We start from the raw sequence: 15,452 nt of genomic DNA, 5'->3' as shown, positions 1-15,452 counted from the left end.
CTTAATTGAAACAGGTGATTTAAACAAAACACTGAAATTGCCAGTTACAGTCATTAAGTGTGTTTCACCAAAGCTGCATGCCAAGTCAAGCAAACATGATTAAAAAGTAATTGAAAAATTGGAATATACCTTGGACTCTGGTGCAACAGTATACCACTAGAAAGCCAAAGACATAATGGATGCAAGTAAGGCCTGTGATAGCAGGTAAATGTGCCCTTTTATCAGCAACATGTAGAAAGACACCTGCTAAGGCATTAATGGCAAAATACATGTTCAACTGGGACTCTGGTGCACATGTACATCCATATAAAGCCATGCACATACCGATGGATTTAGAAAATGTATGTCATAGCCTGTATGTGTGAACATTTATCTTGCAAATACAACTACTGTAGCAGTGACTCAGTAGCTCAGTCTGTTAATTGCCTTATAAACAGTACATTTCACTATGCACAGTTCTGGGTTCAAATCCAGTGGTGTGTAGAAGTGAGTGTACAGTATTGTGAAGGCAGCAATTAAAGATTGAGTCATGCACTCTTTATACACACAATGCATTTAAAATGGCATGTCTGCTTTTCACTAATGAAAGTCAGGGGCTACAAGTAGGAACACACTTCACATATCCCTATAGCAAATCTGTATGTGCATAAAGTGTCACATCATATATTAATATTCATTCACACAGAATGTAAATGCAGGTACTACAAATGAGGGCCATTAATACGAGAGTGCATCACACAATTGTTCCAAAGTCACTGTGCAGATTATAACGCTGCACAGCTAACATACACATTGGAAGTCCCTGCTTGTCACAAACATACCCTCATACATGGTGCAAATTACTACCAGACTGTAACACATGGCCTGGCAGTTGCCCAAATGATGCAGATGACTTAATTGGAGTGGAAAGGGTAGCCTCACTCTGGCTCTGCCTCTACAACAAGGCTGACACAGCTCCCACAGTTACTCCTACAGCTTGTTGCCCTCCAAAGTGTTCACACTCTCTGTCTATGTCTATTACCTGCAGCAGCTGCTGCAAACTGTTGCACACACATCTCTATGTAAAAGTTTCTGCTACAGACCTACCCTCTGTGATGATGTAGTCTTCTCATCCTAGTAATGTCCAGCATAACATATCAGAATGGGGCCCTAATCTACATGAAGATCTTATATATTGCACAGTGGTTGTATCTCATTGGCTGATGATAGTGCAAATCAGCTGTGTTAGCTGCAATTAGCATTTCAGACCCACAGATTGGTTTAGAGGCAATCACCTGCTGATGAGAAGCATGTTTCAAAAGCAAGCATCTAGCTATGGGGAACCATCCTGTATGAGACTTTCCTCACACAGAGCACGTGTTTGTGAAAACTTTACTATCACCACATATCAACAGAGGAGTACTGCACTCCATCTGATATGTAACTGATTATGTGTACAATAGGATGCAGATGGGTGAATAGAGTTATGTGGAATACGGATTACAACATTAAGCCTGTCATAGACCTGTGATAATGACATGCCTTTAGTCTCCTGCTGTCTTACACCTACACAGGACATACAATACATCAAGGATGCATTGTCCTTTGTCATTGTGGCACACTGGTCTCATTGGACTGTCCCTTTATAGTGGTTGTAATAGCACACTGCTAATTGTGTGGCACTGTTCTTATGATGTATTATCTGGGGGTTGCCCGTAGGGGACACACCACAGTACACTCAAATGTTGGGTGTATGATCATACAGCAGTATCTGTCATAGCACAAATGGGAATACCTGACTATTGCTACTATCTCAGTTGTATCCATACACTTAGAATGCTTGCACACTGTGGAGTATGACGTGTGTGGGCAACCAGTGGATTGTGCAAGCCATTTTGTCCTTGCTGTATTTCCACATAGTGTACTTCCACGTATGTGATCCTGTAATGTTTTCCCCTTTTGTTGTCTTTCAGGAATCATGTACCCTTGATGTCATGCACCCTTCTCTGATGTGGAAAATGAAATTATACTGGAAGTACTAAGGCAACATAATCACATCCAGGGGGATGCAAAACAGGAAACAGTGGGCTGCATTGTGGGCAGACCTTGTCCATGATGTGAATGGCATGGGCCATCAGGGCAGGACATATGAGCAGGTTCATTACCATGCAATAGACATGACAAAGGACAGCAGATGTAGCCAAGGATTGTGCTGTCACCGGTGGAGGACCTGCAGCAGAACAACTACTCTCAGCCACTGAGGAATTCCTGGCAAACCTAGGCATACATGACAGCTCCCAGGCATCCATCACACTATGCATTGTGGAGGTGGGTGCCACAGTTTCCACAGGTGAGCAGCATGCAGGTAGCCTTACTTTGATCTGCACTATAATACTGTAGCAGTCAGTGTGGCAGGCTGTACATACTTTTACATGGGTGTCAGGTCTTTATTCTTTGGGGGGAGGGTTTTACCTCAATTGTACTCTCATATTCAGAATGTGACCAATACAAGTAAAACAGTAGCTACTGTAAATGTAAGATATAGGGATGTATTACCTTGTTGTGCTGCAACATGCATTGGTACTGACATTACCCAACCCTTAACTTTTCACAGGTCCATCAGGTATTGGCCAAGGCCATGGTCCTGTTCCTGGTAAGCATGACACTGTTTTGCTAAGGAACATTTATATTCTATTAAAGTTAAGGGTCAGAATAATCCATTCTTTAAACATAATTTTGTGTGTAAACAGAGTAGAATGTTTTTGTTTTCCATTCTGGTACAGGTACCTAAGGATCTTAGAGGGGGTAATCACAGGAGTGTAGCTGAACACAAATAAACACTTTGTCAGTGACTGTTAAGAGCAGATAAGCCTCCTGGTTTAAATGAGGCAATTACTGTAAAATGCCTTTTAAAAACAAAAGGTTTTAAAGAAAATAAATTAGGCAGTGAAATGTGTATTTCAATAAACGTGTTAAGATAGGTGTACTGGGTTTTTATGCATTGTTTTGTCAAGTATAGTTTCATATTGACTAATTAAAAGGTAAATTTTTCTGGTCAAGTTTTACTTAATTTACTTGAAGTGACTGTCATAAAAGACTTGAGCTGAATGTGTATTTTGCTCTGAGGAAGTCTTTTTTGGACAAAAGTGGAGAAGAAAAAAGTGTGACTGCTAATCCAGTTGTGGGTCTTTGTTATTATGAGTATTGTTGGATTTTTCATACACAATAGCGCAGGTATTCATGTACCACTTTTTTCTTTCTTATCACAGGTGATGGGGGGGTTGGTCTCTGTCCTCTACACAACCTGATGTCAGTGTCTCTTTGGATTCTGATGATGATGGTGGCCAAAGTGAGGCACAGGTGGGGGTGTTGGGGCCTGAATTTCTCCCAGAGGTAGACATCCCTCTTCTTCCTCCATTGTCACAGCACATAGTCAGTATGCCACACATACCCAGTTCCCAGATGCCACAGATATTGGACAATCAGAGGTGAGGACATTGAAAAGGAAAGTGTGGCAACAATGGCTCCACTGAGTGTAGACACTGCCCATAGACAGAGAGCTGGCGAGAACCCATACAGGTGGATTGACAGGGCTGCTTGTAGGTGGCCTGCTGTCCATCCACCATCTGTTGCAGGTGTCACATCACAAGTCACTCGGTGCATGCTTCAGGCCATCATGGAGGCACAGGCGCATTCTGAACAGAACACCAGACATATGCTTAGGGTTATGGGATGCAGCACAGTCTGACATCCGTAACTGCCTCTACCACACTGAGAACACCCTGGGTCTGTTGATTGATGCAGTGGACAAAAAGTGGGCTTAGACAGTGTCTATCTTGGATTGCACATTGTGTATTCTGGAATGTGTTGTTGGAGTTGAGCATCAGACTTGTAGATGTAGGTCAGCAACCCCATCTGCTGAGAGTCCACATGGCCATGCACAATCATGCTCCCATAGTGGCAGTACATCCAGTCCTACAGATGGTAGTGTGCTGTCCACACCATGTGGCAGGCCATGGGCTCATGGTCTAGGGCTTTCTAGTGGGGGACACAATCCCATCAGACAGCAGTCATAGTCAGGTACTAGCACCATTTCTGACCATGGGCATAGAGGTGCCAGTGCAACTCCTGTCAGAGCCAGTTCCTGTGTTTGGGGCCAGAGATAGTGAACTGTCAACTCTGCCATGTATGGTCCAAAGCTGTCCAACATACATACATGTAGGGCTAGCACTGAGCTTGATTGTGTACATGCACACACTCCCACATGACTGTCAAATGCAGGTCACCTACAGACACACGTGGTACATTTCAATGGTCCATCTTACCTGCTTCCCTTCCTGACACACACACATGCTTGGGTCAGCCTAGGCCTCCTCCACTCCCACGCAACACCTTATGCAATTGATGATACCTGCATCACATCCCTGTCATCCTCTCCATCAATGCAGGGAAATGAAGCTATGTGTCCGGTGCACAGAGTGACTGTATTAGTTACCATGTACTTGTGTAATGCAGTGTTGTTTTTCCATGCCACTTGTAATGGTTAATGACAGATATTGTATGCTCATGAGTACACCACATTATTCTGTGTACCTTATGTTTTATGATGTTGTAATGGCTGTATAGTTAGACAATGGCAGGTGTGTCATGGACCTGTTTATATTTCTGTTTCCGGAGTCTGTTGGGATAACCTATGGATACACAGTGGCAATAAAGCAGCACATGATGGCATGTCAGCCCAGTAGAAATATATCTTCAGCAAGGTACAGCACTATAAGTGCATGGCTCCATAGGATCATATGTGTATAACAGGCTAACAAGGACAATGACAGCATTCAGCATACTCATGCATCCCTAATCTGTGAAAAGATCTGTTACCCTTGATAAGTGACAACAGGGTTTTAGGAACCAACACATTTACAAGCTGTGGTGACAGAGATGACTCATCTACAAATATTCTGTGTCCAGTAGAGACAGTTGCCCAACACCAGTTATGATTGTCATGTTCTGCATCCCATTTTGTAACCTGAAAATGCTGTGTCACAGCAGATGTGTGCTTCACATGCATGGGGACTGTTTCATGTATGGCGTATTGTCTGTGTTACATACCTGTCTCTCCAGCATGTACTATGTATACCACAGTGAAGTTGTAGGCATGTAGAACAGGTGAGACTTTTGTTAGTCCTGTCATGGATACAGGCGAGGTACACAGTGGGATGTGACACTTCTCTGTATGGAGCCATCACATCCCCTCCAAAGCATTTAGGAGACAGACTACACATGTATGACCGTGGTATGGACTGCATAGGACATGTTATCGAAGCTGTGTATTGGTGTACCATGAACCTGTGTGGCTGCTACAGTTGTAGGATATGCCTGTGTAGTGACTTTGTAAGGGTGCCATTGCACACAATGATAGGTGTGATGAGTGCCACATTCAATATAGCAGTGACAATCTGGGATTTACATCCCAAACCTGTCAGTGTAGGTTGTACAACAGTGAATGCATCCCCACATCTTATCTACCAGTGAGAGTCAAAGGCTGCATTAGTGTCTGTGTCCATAACTCCATGTGCAATGGTTCACTGTGTGCGGTGTCTGGGCATAATATTTTACAGGGGTGGATGATTTCCCACAGGATAGTATTGTGCAGTTGTTGGCAGATAGTCTTTGTCAGTGGCTCAGAGTACAACTGACTGTGTCTTAGGCCATCCTGGATAAGTGTTGCTTCTTTGTGGGAGTCTGTGACAACTCCAAATATGCAATCACCTGCTAATGTACTCAGTCAGGGGTCACTGACAGTGGCTGTGACTGCAGAGAGGGGAATTGGTAGATGGGGTACACCAATAATGGAGGATGGTGAATTCCACTGGTAACTTGTGTCATTGCAGCATAGGTCTCCCAATGCTATCTTCTCAGAGTATGACTGTCCAATACTTGCCTATCGACCAGTTGACATAATATTCTGTACATGATGTACACAGTTTCCAGCAAGGCTTGCTAGCCTAATAACACCTTGTCAGGCCATGGTTAGTGGAGTGAGACATATGTCCAACATCCACTGCATAGATTTACTCACCATTATTAGGGTATGTAGGACAGTACAGACATCCACACACATATTTATGTAATTAACAGGGATGTATATATAAATGTAGCTCTGTGTGTGTATGATATGTATTATGTAGATATTTGGGCAGAGTCTATATATCATTGTGATATATATATATATAGCTATATCAGTATATATCTATTTGGCACTACATAGTGAGAGATATACTATGTATGTGAGATAGAGATAGCGACAGATGGATATGTGTATGTTTATGTCTGTATGTATAGACATATCTATACATAACAGGTCATTCTGATGACAGGGCAATAGAATTGCGCTCATTTTAACTAAGTATTTTGGCATGCCCAATGTGACTGTCAGTACTTACAAAGTGACACCAGGACTAACATACCTGTACTCCAGTCTGGGATTTTGTGTGTTACAGACTATACCTCGCAACTGTCCAGAGTTTTGCAGAATGTCCAGAGTTTTGTCTCATAGATTTGGTCTGTTCCTCATAAAATTTGTGGTTTTCTGACAAATCACTTGGATGAACTGAGGACTGAAGTCAATAAATAATGACATACATTTGAGCTTCTGACTTCAAATCCTTCAGAAAAATGTTTGTTGAAACAAACCCTGTTATTCTAGCAACTGTTTAAGTTTACAAGAGCAGTATTTCAGACATGCCCCTATTTGCGGGCCTTTGTTCCCCAATTTTGTCAGGCTTTGTCCAGATTTCTAGCACTAAGAGGTTGAGAGGTATGTTACAGACATTGACATCTGTCCCTGTTTCTGAAGCACTGCACTTCACTCAAAACATCCACGGTATTCCCCGGCTGTCTGCTGTACTTAATGTGTGACTGAGGTTCATAAATGTTACAAAACACACAGACTAACAGTCTGTGAAAACACCAACATAATAATATCTCACATGGAACAAATGTGACTGCACCCAGATTAGAAGCATCAACACCATCACCCATGCTAACTTCCCTAGTCCACTGAGCCACACATGCTGTCAGAGAGGAGTCATTCATCACACAATCAACAGCATACATATGGACATTGTTATTCCTGCATTACATAACATACAGTGTGTGATCAAATTCTATGTTACAGCCCTGAGGTTGCCTGGTATGCTGATATACCATTGCTGATTTACTGCTAAAGCAGTTATATGGGAACACTGCTGTGTTGGGGATGGGGGAACAACAGCACATGATCTGCTAAGATAGACAGTAGTCCAACTATCACATGGCTCCACTGTTTAACATCTCCCTTGACTGATGTAGTGAATATTCCAACCATGAAGCCTAATGATTTTTAGGGAACACATATTATTGGACTGGGTATCTGTAGCCCCATGTGGATGTTACTTTTGTCCACATAGCCCACTATATTTCCTTGCATAAATGCAACAGATCCATATATATGATACCATATTAGATTAATCCTTACAAGCAGTGTGTAGGTTAGAGACTTACCTTGTGAATGCAGCAGTTGATAGGACTGTAGATCAGAACTGACTCTGTGTAATGCAAGCAGTACACAGCCAATACATGGATAGGTACAGGTTGTGTGAGTTGCCTGGCATCAGCAATTTTACTATATGTACAGTATGTAAGTAGGAGTAAGGTGTCAGTCCCTAGGGCCCTAGGTTGCCATTGAATGTGCTATGCATTGTCTCTTAGCCAAACCCAGGATGTACTGGGAACACCTACATCTGCCTACAGGGACATCATCAGGGCTTTCCTGCTCTGAGTCCTCCTGTAACTGTGGCTGTGGTGACCTAGGCACTGGTGGGGGGCTGTGTATCCCTTCCCTTTGCTGATCCTGCTGCAGCTGTTTCCACAGACTCATACTGTGTAGCATGGCATGTACTGTGACCATATGTGCACATGTGGCTGAAGAGTACTGCAGGGCTCCACCAGATATATCAAGGCACTGCAACTGTGACTTCAGAAGCCCAAACACATGTTCTATGATGTTCCTAGTTTGTGTGTGTGACTCATTATGGTGTTCTTTGGTGGGTGTGTGTGCAATTCTGATGGGTGTCATCATCCATGGTTCCACTGCATAACCATCATCCACTAGTAAATGGCCACGTGGGATGTCCCCATAGCAAACATCTGATACAGCTGTGATGCATGCCAAATATGGGAGTCATGATAACTGCCAGGGCGACCACCACACACATTCATGATAATCCTCTGGGTATTGCACACGACCTAGCAGCTGATGGAGTGGTACTCATTGTAGCTGATGTAGATTTTACCCTCCTTACCAGGTGGTGACTTGATGTGTACATGAGTGCAATCTGTGGCACCCAGTATCTCACGGTAGTGTGCTACATGGTAGAAGTGTTGCATATTCCTGGCCCTCACCTCAAAGGTGAGGGGAAAAGAAATGTGCTCACTGGCATGTGGTAGCATGGTAATCAGGAACTGGTAGAGTACCCTGGAAGCAGATGCCTTTGAGACCCCATCATGGCCCCAGTTGGTCTTTGGAAAGTACCTGTAGCTAGTATCCTAAGGGCTACACATACCTTTGTTTCCACTGGGATGGGCTCTCCTGTGTTGGCTCTGGGTCTGAGTTGAGGGCAGCCGAGCTCACTGAGTTCTTGTCGTATGTCCCTGTCCACCTTGTAGCACTCTACAATCTCCAGCTCTTGTAGCTCCTGGAAGGTTACCCTGGACCTGAACACTCTTCTCCTTCTCAATCCAGGCCTATTGTCAGCAGCAGCAGCAACAGCACTGACTTCAGCATGTAGCACATACAGATGTAGCAAACTTGCATCAGCCTTTAGCATTCTCTCAGTTAAAATTCCCAAGTCTGTACTCCAATGGTGTACAGTATGGGGGAAAAATCAGATTATAGGGTGTGTGCATACTTTATAATGCTCTGCTGTAGATGCTGCTGTGTGATTGGCTATGTATGATGTATTCCACCTGCCTAGTATATCAGTAACATCATTTAATGGCACTAGTTTAAGTTAAACAGAGGTCAAAAGTAGTTAATATGTCACTGGCTTTTAGATACAATCAGCACTGCAGCTCACCACGCAAATGTGCACCCTGTAGGCAAACAAAGCTTAGCCCTCAGACTTCCATGCTAAGCATGGCGGTGCACCATGCAAACATGCTGAAACACACTCCCCTTAGCTAAACAAAGCTTAGAAGTGAGTGCACCCACACCCTTGGAAGGACACGCTCAGTACGGCAGTGATCCACACAAACAGGCACAGCTAAGCTAAAATAAGCTTAGAAGTCATTGGATGCACCCTCCCCTGATGTCAGCTACCTGCTCTGTAAACACCAACATGGTTCTCTGCCTACATGAAGGGAATATGCGGACGCAATTACCCCTTTATGCTATTCAGTAACTCCACCTCATTTGCAGAGGGATCCGTGCCCATAGCCTAGAAACTACATGCTTCAAAGCCTTACCATGTTAGCAACAGCACCAATGTACCATTGCAGATACTGCAGGCAGGGTCCTGCAATACATTCCTTTCATGTAATTTTAATTTTGTTTTTTCCAATTTTTTTTACATTTTTTTATAAAGCATGTTTGCACACTGTGGGGTATCACACAAACATGCTCTGATTATTAAAAAAAATAATTTAACTTATTTCCTTTCATTTTTCAGACACAGAGGATAGTTTCACTCATATCTGTACATGGTATGCCATTTCTGTTCATCTATCTACATTTTTACAGCCCCTTTTTTTTCTGCCTATATTCTTGTACACGCAATTTTTCCATGTACACTGCGGACACTGACATGGGGTCTGCAGAGCTGCCTATCTGTACCTGCCTCATTTGCATGAGATTCATCTGCTTATAAGGTGATGTGCACACCACGCAAGTTTCCATCTTGGTGTGTGCATGCGTGCCACTCAGCAGCACTTACTGAATCCTAAATTGTTCCCGCCCATGTAAGCAGTGCGGTGAGTTGCCTACACAGTAAAAATGTGTAGGCTTTATTACATTCCCCCATAGGCTTTTTTGAATGAATAACATACACTCATAGCATCCCAAACCTTTTCAGTGTTGGCTGATGGGAATTCTCATATCACAGACAATTATGCATTATTTAGTCATAATATGGTTGATGACTAAAGTTCATATAAGATTTTAAAAATTAAAAGCAAAGGACACACTTGCATGTTGTATGCAATATTCACATAAGAAGCATAACATCTGCAAATCTAAATGATTCAGACATTAATGAATTTATAGCAGGGAGATGTGTTCAGACAAGTTCACAAAAATAAAAAAATATAATAAGAAATAAGTTTTCAAAACTGTCCTTGCAAGCTGATTAGGTCTGACTATATACTTGTGTGAAATGGTCAAAGTAGATGTTTAAATTAATTTAATTTTGTACATTAATTTGTTGTAAATTAGGTAAGTGAGCAGGTCCATCTCAAGATCTAGGACACAAGGGCAATGGCAAATGCAACAATAAATTTTAAAGTACAAGCAAAAAAACAGGAGAAATCAACTGTATCAAAATAAACATGTTTATTTAATATTACGCAAAACAACAAAAATACTGTACTTGGCTTTCTGTTTCAAAGCAAAACAAAATACCATTCAACGTGGCTTTTATTTTCAAATGAAAAAAAAAAACAATATCTTTCATTTATCTAAATAGTTCTGCATAATCCCTCCAGCAAATGGCCTGTCAGAAAATCTACCTGCAGTCTTTGAAAATAGGTACAGCAATACAGCTGGATACCTAATTAGTATAAAATGGAATACAGTATAGCACTTACCTTTTCTCATTTCCAATAGGAATGTGAGATATTACTCAAGAACTCAAGTTTTAAAAACTGAGAGTGACATCAGTGATGCAAAAATATAAGCCCAACCCATCAGCATTTGTGTTCACTAGGCTGGTACCATAAGTCACAGTACATTGAAATGGTTGGCTGGTAGACTGCCTACCAGAACAACTTCACCTTGCTATCAGTTTGCCTGCCCAGACATTGCAAAGGAAGACGATTGGTTACCAAACTGAAGTATCTATCTAACAAATAGTACTTCAAGGAATATAACGCTCATTTTATAACTAGATTCTCTCTGTCTCTCTCTCTCTCTCTCTCTCTCTCTCTCTCTCTCTCTCTCAATGTTTAAGTTTTTCATTTTAGGGTTGTTCAACTTCCTGGGTGGTCCTAAATGATCTACCTCTGATGCATTGGTAGGTAAGGTAAATTCTTTAATAAAATCATGAGTCTGTAACACAGTTTCTGACCATAGGATATATTTTGGATCATTAATTGATATGTCTGCCTGAAGAGACCGTTGCACATATTCAGGTTCATTACCTTATCTGAGAGATGTCAAAGGACATGAAATAATTGCAAAACAAGGCACAATTATTCTGTAATGCCCAGCTAGCTCCAGTAAAGCCTTCACCTGTCATTTGATGAAGAAGACAGAATTATTTTTATGGCATCTATTTTTTTTTTCTATTTATAGTTTTACCACCAGCTCTCCTTAAAAGATATTTCAAATACTTGACTTCCACTATGCTAAATTTACTTTTCTTAACCAAGCTGGCCAGATTATAACTTTGTCTGGCAGTTAGTGCAGAGAATGTAAGTTATAAGCTGGTAAAGGGCTGCTTCCTGTGGTTCAGGATTTATTGTCCTTAGCCTCCACTCCCCTATTAAATCACTTAACCAGACAATGCTCTAGGGCAATTGGGAACTGGGCTTTGCTCCTCAATGGTCTCATGGACCACATGTCTTGTAAATTTCAATGTGTATGGCATAGACCACCTGGATTAACAAAAGCTGTTTTTTCATTGGCAGAAGAGTTAAGTGGTATATGCGAACATTTCTTTGTCAAGATTAGTAGTTTTAAGTCTCTAGCCTTTCTTAGGCTCCCAATCAGCTTGTCAAATCAGAGCACTGAACAGCTATCAAACTTTAAAATACTTTTCAATTTCATAAAGTCATTATAGAATCTAATACTTTCAATGGGCTTTGGTTCATAGGTACAGTAAGGGGTCTATATTATAAAATCGAACGTTTAGGTTGTCAAACACCTAAACGTTGACACCTAAACAGTGATAGCTGAAAACCACGAACACTCACTTCCACGGATTTTTTCACAGGGAAAAAATTTGCTTGGCCAGCGGACAGGAAAACAAACTTTCAAATCCTAATCAAGTGGGGGCTTGGCCCCCCACACCCTCCGATGTGGGGGGGGCTGTGCCCCCAAACCCCCCTTACTAAATATACCAACTCTGACATCACTCTACATTGGGAAAAAGGGCAAATTTCTGAAAACGGCTAAGCAGATGTTTTCCCTGTGAAAAAATTTGCAGAAGTGGCCATTCGCCGTTTTCAGCTTTTGCTGTTTAGGTGTCGACGTTTAGGTGTTTGACAACCTAAATGTTCAGTTTTGTGATATAGATCGCATTGTAAGTATTAGGCTAGCTGCCCTTTTGGGCCATTTTAAGCCTAGCCAATTTCTGTTTCCAAGTTGAAAATCACACCCATCACCTTGTGTCTTTGAGGTAAACACATTAACCATTATACAAATCCCCAAATCCTTGTGTTGGTACATTCACCCTGTGATTCTTTTATCACACCTAACTTGATCATTTTTGAACTTTTTCTCTTACTAATTGTTTCTGTGAATCTGATAGTTGATAATGTCTCAGTGTAAGCTGCACTCCAGGTAATGTGGCCATGCTGTGTTCTATTAGTTTAGTTTTCCCAGGCATTTCTGAAAAAACTCCTTTATTTTGTAATGAAATATACATTTCCTCACTTCTTGGTTTTGTACTTTTGACACAAATTCTCCTAGCTGTATTTCAAGTAGAGATTTTATGATCAGTCCTTTATGAATTTCAGCTTGATAGCTAACAACAGAACATTCTACTTCTTTCCATTTATTTACTACATTATTTCCATATATCTTCATCTAACTTTTGTATATATGTTTTCTAAACCCTAAAACAATTATTTAGGTATTATGCATTTAATATGTTATTGTAGCCTGTTCATAATCTTTTGATGATTGTAACTGATTTTTGTTAAATTCTATTCACTGAGGAGCTTTTCTCCCTGGGTCTCTGCTGAAAATGAGCCCAAAGCTCAGTTAGACTAACCCGGTTAACAAATGTAAAATAAATAAAAATAAATAAATAATAGATTTTCAATATCTTTGTCTTGCCTGGTTGTCTAACCTCACTGCATTTATTCTTTCAATCACCTGAAATGGCCCATGGCACTTGGCCAGGAATTTATTTTCATTAGAGGACAGTCGCTGCCATTCCTGATCCCCTGGATTATAGTCTGTAAATTGGACACTCTCAATGTAAACTCATTGCTGCATTTCTGGGCTTTCTGCATCTCCTCTGTTGCTATACAAGTAAACAGCTGTAACCTATCATGCAAGCTAGCACAGTGTTCTGTCATTCTTTTAAACTGTGTCTTTTTCTTCTTCCAAAGTTTCCTTAGCAATGTCAAGAGGTCCTCTGGGATGCTTGCTGTACAGAAGTTCAAATGTGGTAAAAGCAGATGATACTCGTGGCAGTCCTCAGACTGTAAACTTTAACTAGGGTACCAACTAGTACCAGTTTCTGCCATAGGTGTCACTAACTTTCCATAACTTTCCATAGCATGGACATAAGTGTTTTATTGACTTTTCTGCCAATCCATTAGTAAATGTATGGCAGACAAATGTCTTTAAGTGCTTGACTTTATAGCACTAACATAACTGATGCATCATCCTTGATATAAAGGGAATTATTTTGTCAGTAAGTTTCTGTTTTAGAGATATTTGCTGTGCAGAACAGCACTGCCAGTTCTCTGGCAATAGCCTTGCAATTAACTTTGCATAGCAGTACTGCTTCTAGAAACGTTGTAGCACAGTGCAATATTACTAGTATGTACTGATAACCAAAGTTAGATTTTACAAGGGGCACATAATGTCACCATCAAGACATTCAAATGTCAGCTCTATAACACACATTGGGACCAATGGAGTCTTAAATTCATGAGGCATATAGTTTTCTGGCATTTTGGCCAAGAAGCACAGACGTTTTCTATGTCTTTCATTATGCCTGGAAAGCAAAATGTAACTAGTACTTTTGCCTTGGTTTTGTCAATCCCCTGGTGACCTCCTAATGCATGATTATGCGCTACTTTATTTATTAGTGCCCTAAGGTTTTGGCACTAGCAACCAGTGTCGAACTTTTTTTCTTTATCTTTACTCTATATAAGAGGTAATCTTTTGTCCCACAATAGGGGTAAGAATTAAAAAGAACATTCTGTTCACTATAATCTTTTATATCATTGCTTGTATTCTGTCTAACCCTGCATAAAGTATCATGTTATTATTATGCTGTTTCAGTGTTTATACGGCTTACCGAATGGGTGTATCAAAGTGTTGCTCTGCTCTGTTCATGTTAAGTGAATCAGCCTGCTACACTGTGCCTATGGATTCTACCATCTCCCACATTTTCCATAGTATATTCAAATGATGGGGTAAGTATTTGTCTAATATTACATCATGAGTTAAATCAGGGGTTATAGCCATATGATATAACAGTTTTCCCAGAACTGTTTGAATTTCTTCATATGTAAGGGAGTATTACTTTTCTATCACTATGTATGCATATTAAATCTGCTTTTCTCTTTGGTTAATAACAGCCTTGTGGATACATATCAGAAAACCCTTGACAAGGGCAATCATGATTCAAGAGTTTAGCAGAGCCTAAAATTCTCTTCCTTCTACACTTTACTGTCTTAGTTGGAACACAATGGCATAATGCAAGCTTGGTTACTCTAGCTCCAGTTTTGTTATCTTCCATAAGAACAATTTCATTTGCAGAATGCTTTTTTCTGTTTTGTCACAAATAACATTCTTCTCAATATTAGCAGCATATTCACTCATTTGGAAACAAAAAAAAAAATGTGCATTTTTTTTGTTTCACAGAAGACACCACAATAATTTAATGTATTTACAATATATACACAGAAAGGAAGAAATTCAACTTCACATATTGTTATACAATGATAAGAATACATTGAATCATCAAGGTAAGCGTATACAATTAACATATTAAGAATATTGGTATTTCAGTATCTACATTTCACGGTTATCCCAACAACTAAAGGTCTTACTATAATTTATAGATTTATTCTGATCACTTATTTTTCAGTTTTACATAGAATTGTTAAATTTAAAATTTGTAACTAAGTTCAATTTCCAATTTTTTTGTAATAATTTGTCTGACAACTGCCAAGAGACCCCAAAAGAGTTTTTGTTCTTTGGATTTTACAAATAGAGGAAGTGGCACATTCATTAGTATTACTGATCTAGTTAAAGAACAATTATCATACTATAACCCCTTAAAATACTTACTTATCTCTTCACAATATACATTTAA

This window comes from Protopterus annectens, chromosome 2.part0, assembly GCF_019279795.1.
Source record: "Protopterus annectens isolate FY-2018-M chromosome 2.part0, PAN1.0, whole genome shotgun sequence".
NCBI lineage: Eukaryota > Metazoa > Chordata > Ceratodontiformes > Protopteridae > Protopterus > Protopterus annectens.
Note: the sequence above shows the minus strand (reverse complement) of the source record.